The 16,210-nt window shown below is 42.4% G+C and overlaps 1 pseudogene across 1 annotated transcript; it reads right to left on the reverse strand.

The window, feature by feature from the left end:
• Nucleotides 1-1,833: 1,833 nt before the first annotated feature.
• On the reverse strand, nt 1,834-9,802 carry LOC306749396 (small ribosomal subunit protein eS8-like; annotated as a pseudogene). Its single transcript, XR_013771257.1, has 6 exons — nt 9,784-9,802; nt 4,407-4,513; nt 3,365-3,464; nt 2,983-3,157; nt 2,488-2,617; nt 1,834-1,970 (listed from the first exon to the last, which is right to left on the reverse strand). The product of XR_013771257.1 is annotated as a small ribosomal subunit protein eS8-like (transcript).
• Between the last annotated feature and the right edge of the window lie 6,408 nt (nt 9,803-16,210).

Here is a 16,210-nt window from a genome sequence, read left to right on the forward strand (position 1 = left end):
CTCACATGCCGTGGATTCTAGTATGCATATAGTTTACTGCAACGTGGTGAAACTGACAAATTGTGACTTTGGCATACCCACACAGTTTATGACCTTTACCTGCCATGTTTAGCGTTCACTCACAATAAATGTTGCATTCTCCCCCAATACCTTTGTGCTACCTCGCAACACTTTTCGTCTTACATTCATTCTCAGCTATATTGTTCTGGTCAGTGTTTACAACCCACCTCAGGCCGGTTAGTGAGGTGCTACAACACCTGGAGCACAAACACACAGACTCCCTGCTCATTGTTCTTGGGGACTAATAGAGCAAACCTCAGGAAAAATAACTGGCAAAATACAGACAGCGCATTAAGCATACCACCAGGGGCAAAAACCCACTGGACCTCTGCTACACTAATTTTTATATATATATATATATACACACACACACACACACACACTATACTATAAAGGACGACTATCGCTCAGTCCCTCGTGCAGCGTTGGAACTCTGATCATTGTCTGGTTCATCTTCTCCCAGCCTACAGGCAGAAACTAAAATCTGCAAAGCCCGTGGGTCAAGACTGAGGAGATGGACCAACATGGCAACGCTGGAGTTACGAGCCTGCTTTGTCTGCACTGCAGCTACAGACCGGGATGAGCTCACTGACACTGAACATAAGTTTTTGTGAGGACATGTGTACCAACTAACACCTTCACATACAATACACCCTTTACTGCAAAACTCAAGCAACTTTGTCAGGCCAAGGAAGCGGCCTTCAGAAGTAGGGACAGGATCCTGCATGTACTGTATAACCAGGCCATAGACAAACTGACAAAGGAGATTAGGCTAACAAAGAGCAGTCTTCAAATCTTGAAGCTTCCGTGGGCCTTTACTATGAACTCTGATTTTTAGTTCTTTCCATCGATTTTCTCTTGGATTCAACCTTATTGTTGCAAACAAACTGATGCCATTGGTTACAGAAGGATTTATAAACTTCTTAATGTTCCAGTGAGCACTGTTGGGGCCATAATCTAGAAGGAAAATCATTTCACTATAAACCGGCTCAAACCAGATGATCCTCGCAAGATTTCTGACAGGAGTGAAAATAATTATCAGAAGAGTTGTCCAAGAGCCTGGCACAACTTGTGGAGAGATTCAGAAAGACCTGGAATCAGCAGGTCTAATTGTAAAAAAAAAAATGGAGGCATTCATGATTTAAAAAAAAAAAACCATCATCATCAGGATGAAGATGAAACAAGGGTGATATCTCAGCAAGACAATGATCCCAAACACATGGCCAAGGAAACTCAACTGGTTTCAGAGAAAGAAAATAAAGCCACTAGAATGGCCCAGCCAATCACCTGAATTGAAGCCAATAGAAAATCTATGGAAAGAGCTAAAGATCCCATGTAAGCTTCAAGATTTGAAGACAGTTTGTGGAAGAATGAGCCAAATATCACACCCAAGCAATGCATTGAGAAGTCTTGAACCAAGAACCACTTGGTACAAAAGGCTTTTGTACCAAGTATTACAAACATTTCAGTCAGCATGTTCAAAACTTTTTCCATCTGAAAATTTGTTGGGTTTTCTTTGCATGTATGGATTACTTTGGTTGTTACCGACATCTGGTAAAACTGTCATGTCAATTGCCCCTTTAAATTACATTGTGTGTGCAATACATCTTCCAGCAGACACTGCCTCCTAACATTTATCTCTACAGTCATTTGTAATATTAAACTTAATAGATATTTAATGCATTTGTTCTTTGCTTACCATCAAGTAGTGATCTTAACGTGTTAAGTAACAGAGTAAAGCAGTGGCAGCAGAAAGTTTGGGGCATTTGGATTTTATTGAAGTATCAAACAGCTGAACATCCATTTGCCTTTCTTGGCCTTGATCTTCCTCAGGTAGAACTCAAGCTCCTCTCCCTTGAGGATGTAGCCGTCTGCTCTGCCACACTGGCCGGGTCTGGAGGCGACGCAAGCTGCAAGAGGGAAATTATCAGTTAGATAAACTATCATGACATTTAAGGAACTAGTGTGTGAATCAAGTATGCTCTGCTATTTAACTTTCAAAACGTCAACCCCCAGACAGGGTGAGAATTAACACTGCAGTCAGTAGACGATCATGTAGGTAACAGGTCTTTCTCAGAGTCGTTATTATCATCACTGTCATTCAGTAGCAGAACTGGACAAGGTTATCTTCATGGAAAGACGTGCACCAGATCAGACAGCACTTTTAACAGATTCCATGAAAAGAAATCGGGTGACCCTGGATGCATGAAGACATTTCAGTCTAAATGAGTGGGGACTGATTTTCAAACTTTAACCCCAGACTAGGAGTTATTCTACAGGATCAGAGCGGCACATTTACACAAAGTAGTATGAGAAATATTGCCTTTAAAAGTTCACTAAAAATGTTGCCGGCTGCCCAAGAAATAACAGTCACAGATATTACAAAAAGCATTGTTAGGATTGCTACCATTACACATGTTGACTTACCAAGTAGCTTTCCCTGCTGGAACTGCTCTTCCAAGAGGGTGCTGATCTTGGCTGTCTTTTTACGCCCATCGTACTTCTTCTGGGTCCTCTTTGACCTTTTCTTGTTCAGGACCTCTTCCTCCTCAGGGGTCTAAAGAAGAGGGGGAAATACAGTTTATTAGGTGGACATTAAGCACTGCATTATGTACACTTATCCTGCTGATCAACAGTAGTTGATATACAATACATTTCACACTGCAGAGGAAGGCAGTGTAGGTAAAGTGTCTTTCTCAGAGTCGTTATTATCATCACTGTCATTCAGTAGCAGAACTGGACAAAGTTATCTTCATGGAAAGACATTTACCAGGTCAGACAGCACCATATAACAACGGCGCCATGAAAACTTCTCAGCAGATTACCCTGGTTGTAAACCTTTTATCAAACCAAGTTGCAGTTATGTATAGCTCACAACTGAATAAAAACAAGATGTATGAGACAGTGAATTTTTACACATACCAGTTTAGCTTCCTTCTTGCGTCCCAGGGGAGTGGCAAAGTGTGCCTCATACCACTGCCTGTAGGGAAGGCTGTCAACACGGACTATGCAGTTCTTCACCAGGGTCTTGGTCCTGACCAGCTCGTTGTTGGCGGCATTGTAGAAAACATCAATAATCCTGGTTTGCGTGTGCAGCCTGTGTACACAAACAAAAGCCATTAGTAATAGAAACTTCTCGCAAGACAGATATTTAAAAGTGCAACACAAAAGGTCAAAGGTCTTTCTCAGGTGTCTTGTTATCACCATTTAAATTCTGTAGCAGAACTGGACAAAGTTATCCTCATAGAAAGACATGTGTAACATCTAAGCAATGTACTTAAATTAGCATTTTAAATTAACTTACACTCAGAGCCCCATGAGAAGTTACCAACATCCAACCTCGGAGCACGATACTTCTTGTTCCCACCACGGGCCCTCACCATGTGGCTGCGACGTGGTCCAATCTAGAGAAATAGACATTATATTTTAGTATTGATGCAATTTGTATGCTTATGCTTTGAGGTTTGGTGTAGATATAATTCAGATGGCTCATAGGAAATAGTAGTATGCCCATATATTGAAGTGTGTCAGCGTAACTATGACAAGTCCCAACATTGGTAAGTCTAGAACTTTGAACCAAGACGGCTCAAAAAGACATACCTAAGGTCATGTTTTCATCACCCACGCTACATAAAAGCAAGTACTTTTAGAGGTAAACACTAATACATACTTTTGTGTTTGCAGGAGGGCGTCCAAGCTCATACTTCCTTTTCTTGTGGTAGGGCTCATGTTTACGCCAGTTATCCCTTGAGATACCTGAATAAATGATAATAAAAAAGAACCAGGTGTTAAGATCATTGGATAACTCACAGGATACGCAGTACAACATTTTCTATGCTTGAGCAATCAGTTCTCCAAGGTGTAGTCTCCGCAATTTTAGTTAGGGATACCATTAGTTTCCTCATTTCGCTCAAGCAATTATACGGTCCCTTCTCAGCTTAATGGTGCCTGCCTATCTGAGATCATGGTGAACTACATTTCGGATTATTTTAACTCAAAACTTCCTTCAGAATTGTAATATTCTACAGAACTGAATAGACCATGTGATGCACCTTGTGCTTTAAACTGCCTACACACACTATAGACATTTCAGAGCCCTTCTAGAACATCCAATGCGTGCATCCAAGATGCACCTTTGTTAAGTAGACGTTCGTTATACATATAATTTGCATACGTTATGTTAAATGTGTCAAACTTCATTTAAATGAACGTATTATTCTCAAGATGACTTCAAGAGTTTCTTTGAACCAAGACGGCTCAAAAAGACATACCTATGGTCATGTTTTCGTCACCCACGCTACATAAAAGAAAGTACTTTTACAGCAGGTACACGCTGCAATACATACTTTTGTGTTAGCAGGAGGGCGTCCACGCTCATACTTCTTTTTCTTGTGGTAGGGCTTGCGTTTACCACCGGTCTTGCTGCATTTATGCCAGTTATCCCTTGAGATGCCTGAATAAATGATAATAAAAAGAACCAGGTGTTAAGATCATTGGATAACTCACAGGAGACTCAGTACAACATTTTCTATGCTTGAGCAATCAGTTCTCCAAGGTGTAGTCTCCGCAATTGTAATTAGGGATACCATAAGTTTCCTCATTTCGCTCAAGCAATTGTACGGTCCCTTCTCAGCTTAATGGTGCCTGCATATCTGCTAACTGAATAAAGATCATGGTGAACTATGTTTAGGATTAATTCAACTTAAACGTCCAACAAAAGTTTGATATTCTACTCAACTGAATAGACCACGTGCTCTAAACTGCGCAGACACACAATGTCGAAATGTTGGGCACTTAAAATGATACGGTGACCGCTTAAAACATGGAATTCGTTCGTCATATATATTTTGTTCACATACGTTATGTTAAATGTGCCCAACTTCATTAAAAAAACGATCACTTAAAGAGTTTCCGTGTAGCAACGCGACATGTGCGCCGCCATGCTGCTAGCTAATGCTAACAGCAACGTGTTCGCGCAGCGTTCAGCAGATTTACTCGAAAACTAATGTATATGTAATGTAAAAATATAGCTCAAGTGGATACACCACATTTCATTGACTAAAACTATGAAAAGGTTATGGGGAATTAAAGGTATGTTAACGATACGTACCTTAACAGAGAGCATTGTGAAATATCAATGCTGCAAACGCCGCATCCAGAGACTGCACTGAAACTACTAGCCAACCTACATATAGAACATGCGTCTTTCAGCCAATCACAGCAGCGGGATTGATCACATGTCGTGACTCGTCATCCGGAAAACGACTTCTTCTTCTGCTTTTTATGGCGGTTGGCAAACAGCTTTCGGGTGCATTACCGCCACCCACTAATCTAGAGTGTGAATTTAAGGAAAGTACATCTCCTATACGAAACCCAAACGAAAACCAAAAGGGTTAAAGGGTTCAGAATTATCTTCAAGGACAACTGGAGATCTGTTTAAACTGGTGTCGAGGAAACTCGCCTGGCTGTCTCACTGCCTTCCGTCCTGACGTCTATCCCGCTTCCACTGATAACTCCACCCGACCGGGAGGCCCTCTTGGTCGAATGTAAAACCCAATCCCAATCCCCACCCTTACGGACTCACGGATTTTGAGGCGCGCTCCCGCGAAATACTTGAGGGTTTAGTGGTGTCCCACTGTCACATCTCAGGCAGACATTTGATCCGTTTATGAACCCTTTCCGTAATGCTGACTTTGCCTAAGGGAATTACCCACAGTTCATAGCAATGTGACGTTAAACACGCAGTTTTACATTCATCAAACATTTCGTTTTGACAAAAATGAGTAAATAGATCATTTAAAATTCTCATCTCGTGAGGAAGACGTTCAAATCAGTGAATAAAAAGTATGAAATAAATACACAAATTGTACACAATATTCTTTTATGTAGTCAAGTGATATGTTGCAGCAAGTGCTGTCCCATTCATATTCACACCAGTTCAAGCCCTCACAGCCTCTCACACTCAACCACTGAGCAGGTGACATCAGTAAATCCGTGAGGGTTCAGGGTTTGAGGGTTTAGAGGGAGATTGGGATTGGGCCAAACTCTCAGTCGCGTCAGTTAATGGACCTTGGCTCTTGGTAAGGTGCCAGGTTAGGTTTTAATAGCTAGTGTGACGGGGTCTTAGGGGAAGGGGGAATGGAAGGGAACCTACAACGCCACCTGGGGACTTGCACCCCAAGAAATATCCGTTTAACAACCCTAAGAGTCAGTTTGGATTCGCTAAGGACACAGTGTGTTTTATACAATTGTCCAAAAGTTGATTTCAGGAATTAAAAGAATATATATTCTACCGTAAAAGCCACAACATGCAAAATCAAATCAGAGCAAAACCCATGCAAAACCAGAACAGCAAAATAAACTTAACAAAACAGATACAATGGAGGAAGCAAAACAAACTAAAGCAAAATAGATAAAATGGATGAAGCAAAACAACTAAAGCCAAACAAAGACAGAGCAACACAAAACAAAACAGCAGCAGGAGAACCTACAAATGATAAACAAAAGGTTAAAAGGGTGCAACATACAATTTAAGATTCTAATTACTTAAAATAACTGAACGTAAACTCACCGTTTAGCAGTGGGGAACCCTTCTCTGGGGAGTGTTCCCCACTAAACTAGGAATTAGCTCTAACGGTCTGTTTAGTGGACTACAATCTAGACCAGAGGTGGGCAAACTACGGCCCGCGGGCCGGATCCGGCCCGCCGAGTATTATAATTATTATAACATAAAAAAAAAAAAAAAAAGTTATAGTAAAGACCGCTGTAGCGGTTCTCCGTTCCCAAGTTCAGTTTCCCGAAGCACGATGACCACAACAGACCAGCGTTGATGTTTCTTCATGCTTATTTATTGCACAGCGCTGTTTTAGGCTTTTTGTGTGTGTGTTCTTTTGCAGCAGAGCCGTGTGCGCAGCAGAAGGCATTACAGCGGTCTTTCTGCTGCAGCAGAACACACACACGAAAAGCCTAAAAGTCATCGTGATTTGGGAAAATCAAGTCGGGAACAGAGAGGCGTTACAGCAGTTTGTACGCGCCGTGCGGACCACTGCCTGCCGTGTTCTGCTGAACTAGAGCGACACGCAACACTTGCTGTGCTGCGCTGGTCAATTCCACCCCTCCACCACTGATCCCACAGACAAGGGCGACACTTTTTAATTTTTTTTATTACCGTAATATATCGCAAAACACTGAAAAGCTCCACTTCTTAGCGGTCAGAATCCTTTTTAATTATGTCGTAAAGCGTTAACTTTAGAAGAATTACGGTAATATGAATCACTTTCTGTCGCCAGAGACAGGGTTTGTACTACAACAGTTTTAGAGTTGTAAAATGAACTGACAGCTGCATGCAGAGTATTTTTCCTCAATATAACTAACATAACTAACCACACTCGACCCACGGAACTGCACCACCCTGCGCTCATGTCACGTGACATATAGGGTTCTGTCTGTCAGCCTCCTGCCATCCTACTGCAGTGATCCCTTCTGTCACAATGAGTGGACCCCAAAAAAGACAAATCGACAGTGAGTGCAGAGTCTTTAATGAGTGGACTACTAAGTATTTTTTCACCGAAGTACGATCAAAGGCAGTATGTCTTATTTGCCAAGGAACCATTGCAGTATTCAAAGAATACAATATTAGCCGCCACTTTTCCGCCAAGCATGCTAACTATGCTAGCCAACAGTCAACGACAGAACGGGCGGCTACTGCTAAGAGGTTGGCAGCCAATTTAAAGAGTCAGCAAAATATTTTTCTCCGCCAAACTGCTATACAAGAATCAAGCACCAAGGCAAGTTTTTTGCTAGCATTCAAATTAGCAAAAGCCAGCAAGCCTTTCTCTGAAGGAGAGTTTTTGAAAGAATGTATGGTAGAAACAGCAGGTCTCTTATGTCCAGAGAGCAAAAACAAATTTGAAAAATTGAGTTTATCACGCAGAACAGTGACTCGGCGTGTAGAACAAATTGATGAAGATTTAACCAGCGAGTTGAACAAAAAAGCTGAGTCATTTACGTTATATTCTCACACCGCCCCCTGCCGGCCTCGCCGTCGTCCAGTGTAGAGCCACGGGTCTCACACCGCCCAGCAGCCCCTGTGGCGGACCACAGGCTCCCCACCTTCCCTTTGGCTCCAATAATATGTTTTACCAGATACTCATACTCTCATGTGGTCTGCATTTGGGTCCGCAACATTGTCCTCCCGTGACAGGTTCACACAAACACTCTCCATCCATCTGATACTGGCCCGGCCCGTCTGTCAATTTTTTTTATTCAATGTGGCCCCTGAGCCAAAAAGTTTGCCCACCCCTGATCTAGACTAACCGTTCAGAACTATATTGATGTTAGGCACACGTACTTAGCTTTTTACAACCATGAAATACACTTTACTCCTTTCGTGACAAACTTCCAGAACTGCTTTGCAGATTTCATATTTATTACAGGATTAATAGCAGGGGCATAGCGACAAGGTGATTATCTACTTCATTTGTTTACATTACCGCTTGGTCATAACAAAATGAAGTTCCGGCTGAGCCGATGCTAGGTGGAGGAATCTTTGTGGTGTTAGTCGGGGGGGAAATCACCCGTCCAGTCCGGGCGGGTCCGAAATCCTCCAAACTCCATACAGAGTCCCAGAAAACAGGGTCCTTTAAATCCTTGTGGTTTCAGCAGGGGGGAATTATACGAACTCCGTCAGCCAATTCCTGTCCACGATCGGTATTCTTTCTTTGAGCCGTGAGCAGAGACAGAGTCCTTTTACCGCTTGTACCGGACAATGACCTTCCTTGCACATCAGGCCATGTCCGGAGCAGAATCCCCCGAAGAAGCTCCGCGCATCCCTGTTTATTCTTTAGCTGAGCAGTCATTCATTCCTCCCCCCTCTCATCCTCCTACCAGTTGCTCGATGACATAATTTCTTATCACAGTTTAACACACAGCGACCTTGACTTCAGCAGGATACATTCTTCATTGTAACAATATGAACTTGATTAATTATTATAAAGCAAGGAGTATTTAGCAATATTAAGGGTTCCAGCTAATGACCTCATTCTTTATCACAGCTTAACACACACATATTTGATTTCGACAGAATACACTCTTCATTATAATAAGAGGAACATGATTAATTATTATAAGTCAAAGAGTATTTTAGCAAAGTTAAGGCTTTCAGCTGAAAAGGCCAATTATTCCTTCATGCACAGACGAGAGAGAGAGAGTGACCCTGCAGTGTATCAACAACCGATAGCTTAGTCACAACAACTCCCTTCCTAAAGCACACTCCGTGCTTGTCACGTCCCGGCTCAGGCGCCGTGACAAGATGAAAGGGAGACACATCGTTCCAAGCAAAACATGTTTTTTCACCAACTAAGGTGGGTTGCAAAACCCAAAAACAGTTACAAATCATAAAGCTGTCGCCTGGCTGTACAGACACGGACCATGCCCAGCGATGGAAGGAGAGAGAGAGCTGGCCGCCTCAGAGGCGGAGCTTTATTTGCTAGGTATGTTACACATAAGAATAATTTGTCTTGGTGGGTGGACAACAACAACAAACCCAACCAACTCTTTGTTGGCGTTTTATCATGTTGTTGATTTGTACCTTGTGACCTGATATAAAAGGGTGCCCTAATTAGGGTAACACCAGGTCTCAACAGGTTTAAGGCCCCACTACAAATTCTTAAAGCTTGTGCTTGCATTACATCTAATTTTCTCAATAAGGTTTTAGATGCCGACCTCTAAGCCACACGGCCATAGTCGATTACTGATCTTATCAGACTCAGATATATAGCTTTCAAAGCAGACCCGTCAGCTCCCCACTATGTTCCCACCAAGCATCTCATTACATCTAAAACTGCTGCTAGCTCCCCGCTGCTGCTGCTACTGCCCGCGTCCCCTCTGCCCGAGTCGGGTGTCGAGCCGGGGCTGGTCCCGCTACCTTCGGTGGTTGTCGGGGAACTAGCGAGAGCGCTAGCTGGCTACAGCGGGGAGCTAATGGGGACACTGACCGAAGGTAGTAGCGGCTTGTAACCCGACTTTTACGGTAAGAATTTTATCAATATGTACATTCCAGGTGAGCCTAGCATCAAACCACATTCCTAAAAATGTGTACGAGTCCGTCCTTTTCAGCTCCTTACTACATAAATACATTGTTACCTCTTCTTGTAAAGAAACGTTTTTTTGTTTTTTTTCCACTGACAAAAATCCCCATTCAAATGCCCACTGTTCAACTTTTTCCTGCATCTGTTTCACAACATATTCCACATTCCTATACCCATACCTTCCTTTTCTTTTCCACAGTGCCCCATCATCTGGAAATAAAGATCTCCCTATATTTTGTCCAACATTTTGATACACATCATCAATCATTATTGAAAACAATAAAGGACTAATCCCACTTCCTTGTGGTGTTCCATTGTCCACCAAATGGCTGGCCGACAAACACCTTCCCACTCTCACTTCTATAGAGCGACCCAACACAAATTGTTGAACCCATTTAAACATTTGACCCGATATTCCTAATCTTTTCATTTTGATTGATAGTCCCTCTTTCGACAGTAAATCATATGCGTTTTCTATAAAACAATACTGCTACCACTTCCTCCTTATTCACTTGTGCCTTCCTCACCTCTGCTTCTAGACATGTTGTTCGATCCATTGCTTCCTTTTCTAAATCCACTTTGATATTTTGACCTAAGATTCATAGTTTCCAAATAATATGTTAGTCTTTCTGTGATCATTCGCTCCATGATTTTAATCCGTGGGAAGTCAATGCTATTGGTCTATAGTTTGATGGATTAGTGGGATCTTTTCCTGGTTTCTTGATCTACTATAACTGCTTGTTTCCAAATTCCTGGTAATTTTCCTTCCTGCCAAACTTTATTATACAACTCCAGAATCACCTCTAATGCTAAACGTATTGGCAACAACACCTCGAGCAGCATCACACTGAGCACGGGGGCCCCTCAGGGCTGTGTGCTCAGTCCTCTGCTCTTCACCTTGCAGAACCAGCTACAGCACCAACCACATGGTCAAATTCGCAGACGACACAACACTGATAGGTCTCATCACCAAGGATGACGAGACCCTCTACAGGAAGGAGGTCAACCTTCTGACCACGTGGTGCGGAGACAACAACCTCCTGCTAAACAGCAGCAAGACCAAGGAGATTGTTGTTGACTTCCGGAAAGGCCACACTCAACATCCACCACTGACCATCAACGGTGCGGACATTGAGCAGGTCGGCAGCACCAAATTCCTGGGGGTGGACATCAGCGAGGACCTCTCGTGGACAGCCAACACGACATCGCTGGCAAAGAAAGCACAGAGGCGCCTCTACTTCCTCCGCAAGCTGAGGAAAGCAGGAAGCCCCCCATCCATCATGTGCACCTTTTACCTTGGCACTATCAAGAGCATCCTGACCAACTGTATCACTCTGTGGGGCGGAAGCTGCACAGACTACAACAGGAAAGCCCTGCAGCGCATAGTGAACGCAGCTGGAAGGATCATCGGTGCCTCACTCCCCCCCCCTCCCCTCCCTGCAGGACATATACAACACCCGTCTCACCCGCAAGGTGACCTTGATTGTGAGCGACCCCTGCCACCCCTCACACGGTCTCTTCAGCCTCCTGCCCTCTGATAGGAGATACCGGAGCCTCCGAGCTCGCACCACCAGGCTGTCAGGAAGCTGAACTCTCTCCCCACCGTCCCACTCCGTCCTCTTCTTTAGACTCACATGTCTGGATGCTGCTAAGGAGTTACAGTCATTTATTTATAGTTATAGCCTTTCATAGTCTAACTCCGTCCTCTTTTAGACTCACATGTCTGAATGCTGCTGAAGAGTTACAGTCATTTATTTATAGTTTAGTCCTTCATAGTCTTAATAGTTCCTAATTTATGTTGTCTATATGTTATATGTTGTTGTTGTTGTTTTTTTTACTTTTAAACAGTTTTTTGCACTTTATTATTATTATTACTATTGCACAATTCACTATATGTTGGACAGAAGAGAAACATACTTTCTATCTTCTGCATGTTTGCACATTGCACAAAATTGATAATAAAACTGACTTTGACTTTGACTAAAGACAGATGGCTCAACATGATTTAGCAAATCTGATCTTTACCTGGAGCAGTTAGACCTGATTTACTTATAGCCCTTTTTAATTATTCCAAAGTGAAGGGAGCATTAATTGCATCTTCCCTCTCTTCATTTGCTTCCCTTGTTCTCTTCCATTTAAACCCTTCTCTGACATATTACTAGAACGATGGACCTTAATCAGTTCTTTACATAACATTTCTGCCTTTGCTTCATCATTGTTTGCCACCACTCTGGCATTTTCCATTACTGGATACCCCCACTCCCGTTATACTCTTCACTCATTTTCTTTATCATTCCCCAAACTTGATTAATTGAAGTGCTTCTCCCTATTGTGTTACAAAATTATCTCCAATACAAATCCTTTTAGTATCTTTGTTTTCCGTACTACTGCTTGCATTCTCTTGTACTCTATTACATTTTTGAAATTGAGGGTGTTTTTTAAAACCTTAAAAGCCTTATTCCATTTCTTTATTACCTCACTGCACTCATCATTCCACCATGGAACTAACTTCCACCTCTTTGTACCGGTTTTCCTTCAAATTGTCTGATTGGCAGCTCCAATTATTGCTTCTCTCACATTTTCATTGAAGATTTACACTCACCTAAAGGATTATTAGGAACACCTGTTCAATTTCTCATTAATGCAATTATCTAATCAACCAATCACATGGCAGTTGCTTCAATGCATTTAGGGGTGTGGTCCTGGTCAAGACAATCTCCTGAACTCCAAACTGAATGTCAGAATGGGAAAGAAAAGTGATTTAAGCAATTTTTAACATGGCATGGTTGTTGGTGCCAGACGGGCCGGTCTGAGTATTTCACAATCTGCTCAGTTACTGGGATTTTCACGCACAACCACTTCTAGGGTTTACAAAGAATGGTGTGAAAAGGGAAAAACATCCAGTATGCGGCAGTCCTGTGGGCGAAAATGCCTTGTTGATGCTAGAGGTCAGAGGAGAATCGGCCGACTGATTCAAGCTGATAGAAGAGCAACTTTGACTGAAATAACTAGTGATGTGTCATTTTGTGTCGAGGCTTCGATGCGCGTGTCGAGTAATCCAGGTAGATTTTGGTGAAGCGCGTATCGAGGCTTGTGTCGATGACGTATGCGGTGACGTTCAAAGCCTCAAGAGCCGGCCGCACCACGTGACTGATTCAGAACATGGTTTGTGGGTTTGCCGTGCGATTTGAAATAGAAGGGGCAGCGAAACTCAATGAATTCCTCCCCTTCCTCTCTGTACCCAGCTTCATCTGTGAAAGGGTATTTTATGAAGCAGACGAAATAGTCTCAAAAAGCCCAGCACTGTGGAAAAGTTCTTATTTTTATAAAAATGGAGATATCAACAAAGACTAGCAGAGCTGAGACTTGAACCACAGACCCTCAGACTAAAGGACAGATATTCTAACCACTGACCCACAGTCACATCACAACCTTTGCTCTAATTTGTTTCCAATTTGACTTTTGACCCCACCATTATATCATAAAGATAGACACAATATTAATAAGTTAATAATTGATGTATTGGCGTCATAAACATCATTCTTTCAATTCAAAGCGTCACAAACCAAAGCCATGGTGTCGTTATGATCACTCTGCCTGTTTTACATTTATTGTCCACTTAGTGGCGCAGTAGTGCAAATGAAGCCCCATGAAGCTTCGGCCCATGAGCAAACCACTTGGATGGAATGCTTCAGCAAGCTTCATCTCGCCATCACTAGAAATAACCACTCGTTACAACCGAGGTATGCAGCAAAGCATTTGTGAAGCCACAACACGCACAACCTTGAGGCGGATGGGCTACAACAGCAGAAGACCCCACCATCTCCACTACAAATAGGAAAAAGAGGCTACAATTTGCAAGAGCTCACCAAAATTGGACAGTTGAAGACTGGAAAAATGTTGCCTGGTCTGATGAGTCTCGATTTCTGTTGAGACATTCAGATGGCAGAGTCAGAATTTGGCGTAAACATAATGAGAACATGGATCCATCATGCCTTGTTACCACTGTGCAGGCTGGTGGTGGTGGTGTAATGGTGTGGGGGATGTTTTCTTGGCAGACTTTAGGCCCCTTAGTGCCAATTGGGCATCGTTTAAATGCCACGGCCTACCTGAGCATTGTTTCTGACCATGTCCATCCCTTTATGGCCACCATGTACCCATCCTCTGATGGCTACTTCCAGCAGGATAATGCACCATGTCACAAAGCTCCAATCATTCCTAATTGGTTTCTTGAACATGGCAATGAGTTCACTGTACTAAAATGGCCCCCACAGTCACCAAATCTCAACCCAATAGAGCATCTTTGAGATGTGGTGGAACGGGGGTTTCGTGCCCTGGATGTGCATCCCACAAATCTCCATCAACTGCAAGATGCTATCCTATCAATATGGGCCAACATTTCTAAAGAATGCTTTCAGCACCTTGTTGAATCAATGCCACGTAGAATTAAGGCAGTTCTGAAGGTGAAAGGGGGTCAAACACAGTATTAGTATGGTGTTCCTAATAATCCTTTTGGTGAGTGTATATATCCTGTTTTGTATCTACATCTTTAAACCTTGATTCACTGATTTCTCAAAATGTATCCCACTGAGCCTTTCCAAACCTACCTTTCAGCTGTATCACTTGAAGATCACTTCCCACAGTAGAATGGTTCCATACCTCCCACACATAAATACCTGCCAATGACCGTGATGCTATTGTCAGGTCTAAACTTGACTCATTACCTGAGTTGTAATTCATTCTTGTGCCACTCATTAAACATACAAGTCCCAATGAGTCCATCACATCCTCTACTATCAATCCATTCCTTTAGTTTCCCCCCTCCCCAGAGAGTATTATCAGCATTAAGATCACCACACCAAATGACCCTTCTTCTGTTCAATCCCTTTATTGTGAGTAATGCTTCTAATTCCAATCATTGACACGGATTGTAGAAATTTACCACGACCAAACTTGCATCCCCTAAACACACTTCAACATCTACATATTTTAGGTATTTTCCTTTTTCTATTTCTCAGTAAGAAATTCCTTGCCTCACAAAGGTAGCACATCCTCCCCCATCGCCCCCTTCTCTGTCCCTTCTTATGCACACAAATCACAAAATCTAAGTTTGGTTCAAGCAATGTCTCTTCAATACATATCTGGTTTATATTCTAACTCATTAAGAACACCTTTAAATTCTTGGCCATTTGCTAACAGACTCCTTGCATTCCACTGCAGAATTAACATTATGACTAATCCAGTGAACATGTTTCTTTGTTTAACTGTTCCTGTTTTTGAAGCTCTTCCTGCACAGCCATCCCAGTTATCCCACGAATATTTAGATATCTTGCTGCACTCTTTACTATTATTTCAATATTCTCAGATCTCCCTTTTGTTTGGAATGTGCAGTTAACCAATTCCGCCATGAAATACACAAAGCTCTCCTTATTTACTGTCAATATATTACCATCTCCCCTTTGACTCTTTGTCACACGTTGTTCCTTTGGCTGTTGAGCCGGTTCCTTCCTCGATATATCTCTCCCCTCCCTCTCCCAAGATACCGGGAGTTTGTTGAGCTCACTTTGTATTACATGTTTGTCCTTGCCAGTTTGTGTTTGAATAAAGACAAACACTTCCTTTTGTTATTAAATTGTAACTAGGAGAAAACCCATGCTTTTGATCTTTTTAGTTTCTTCCCTTCAGAGAAGGGGTGTATGCTCGTTGCTCGCTCATCATGCACAACAGTAGTGGTGCAGGGATGACACCTTTTTATACAACATAAATGGGCTGGGACACCGTCTGCTCAGTGGTATGAGAAATAAAGTGTTAGTTGTTGGATATTTCTTGGCAAACACATCCGGAATCTATCTCTACATGCAGTCTTTACTTCCATAACCCCTGTGGCTTGAAATGGTCAAATTTGAATGGCAGTTTTAGTATCATAGGGGAAAAATAAAAGGTCTTGCATTGTATTAAAACATGCTCTGAGGAATACTGCATAGTTGTAACGTTTTACCGTCCTCTCTTGACCTTCTCCATTAAAGCAGACGTTATCAAGGTGATTCCCAAAGTGTTGAGTA

Source organism: Taurulus bubalis, assembly GCF_910589615.1.
Source record: "Taurulus bubalis genome assembly, chromosome: 1".
In the NCBI taxonomy this organism is placed as follows: domain Eukaryota; kingdom Metazoa; phylum Chordata; class Actinopteri; order Perciformes; family Cottidae; genus Taurulus; species Taurulus bubalis.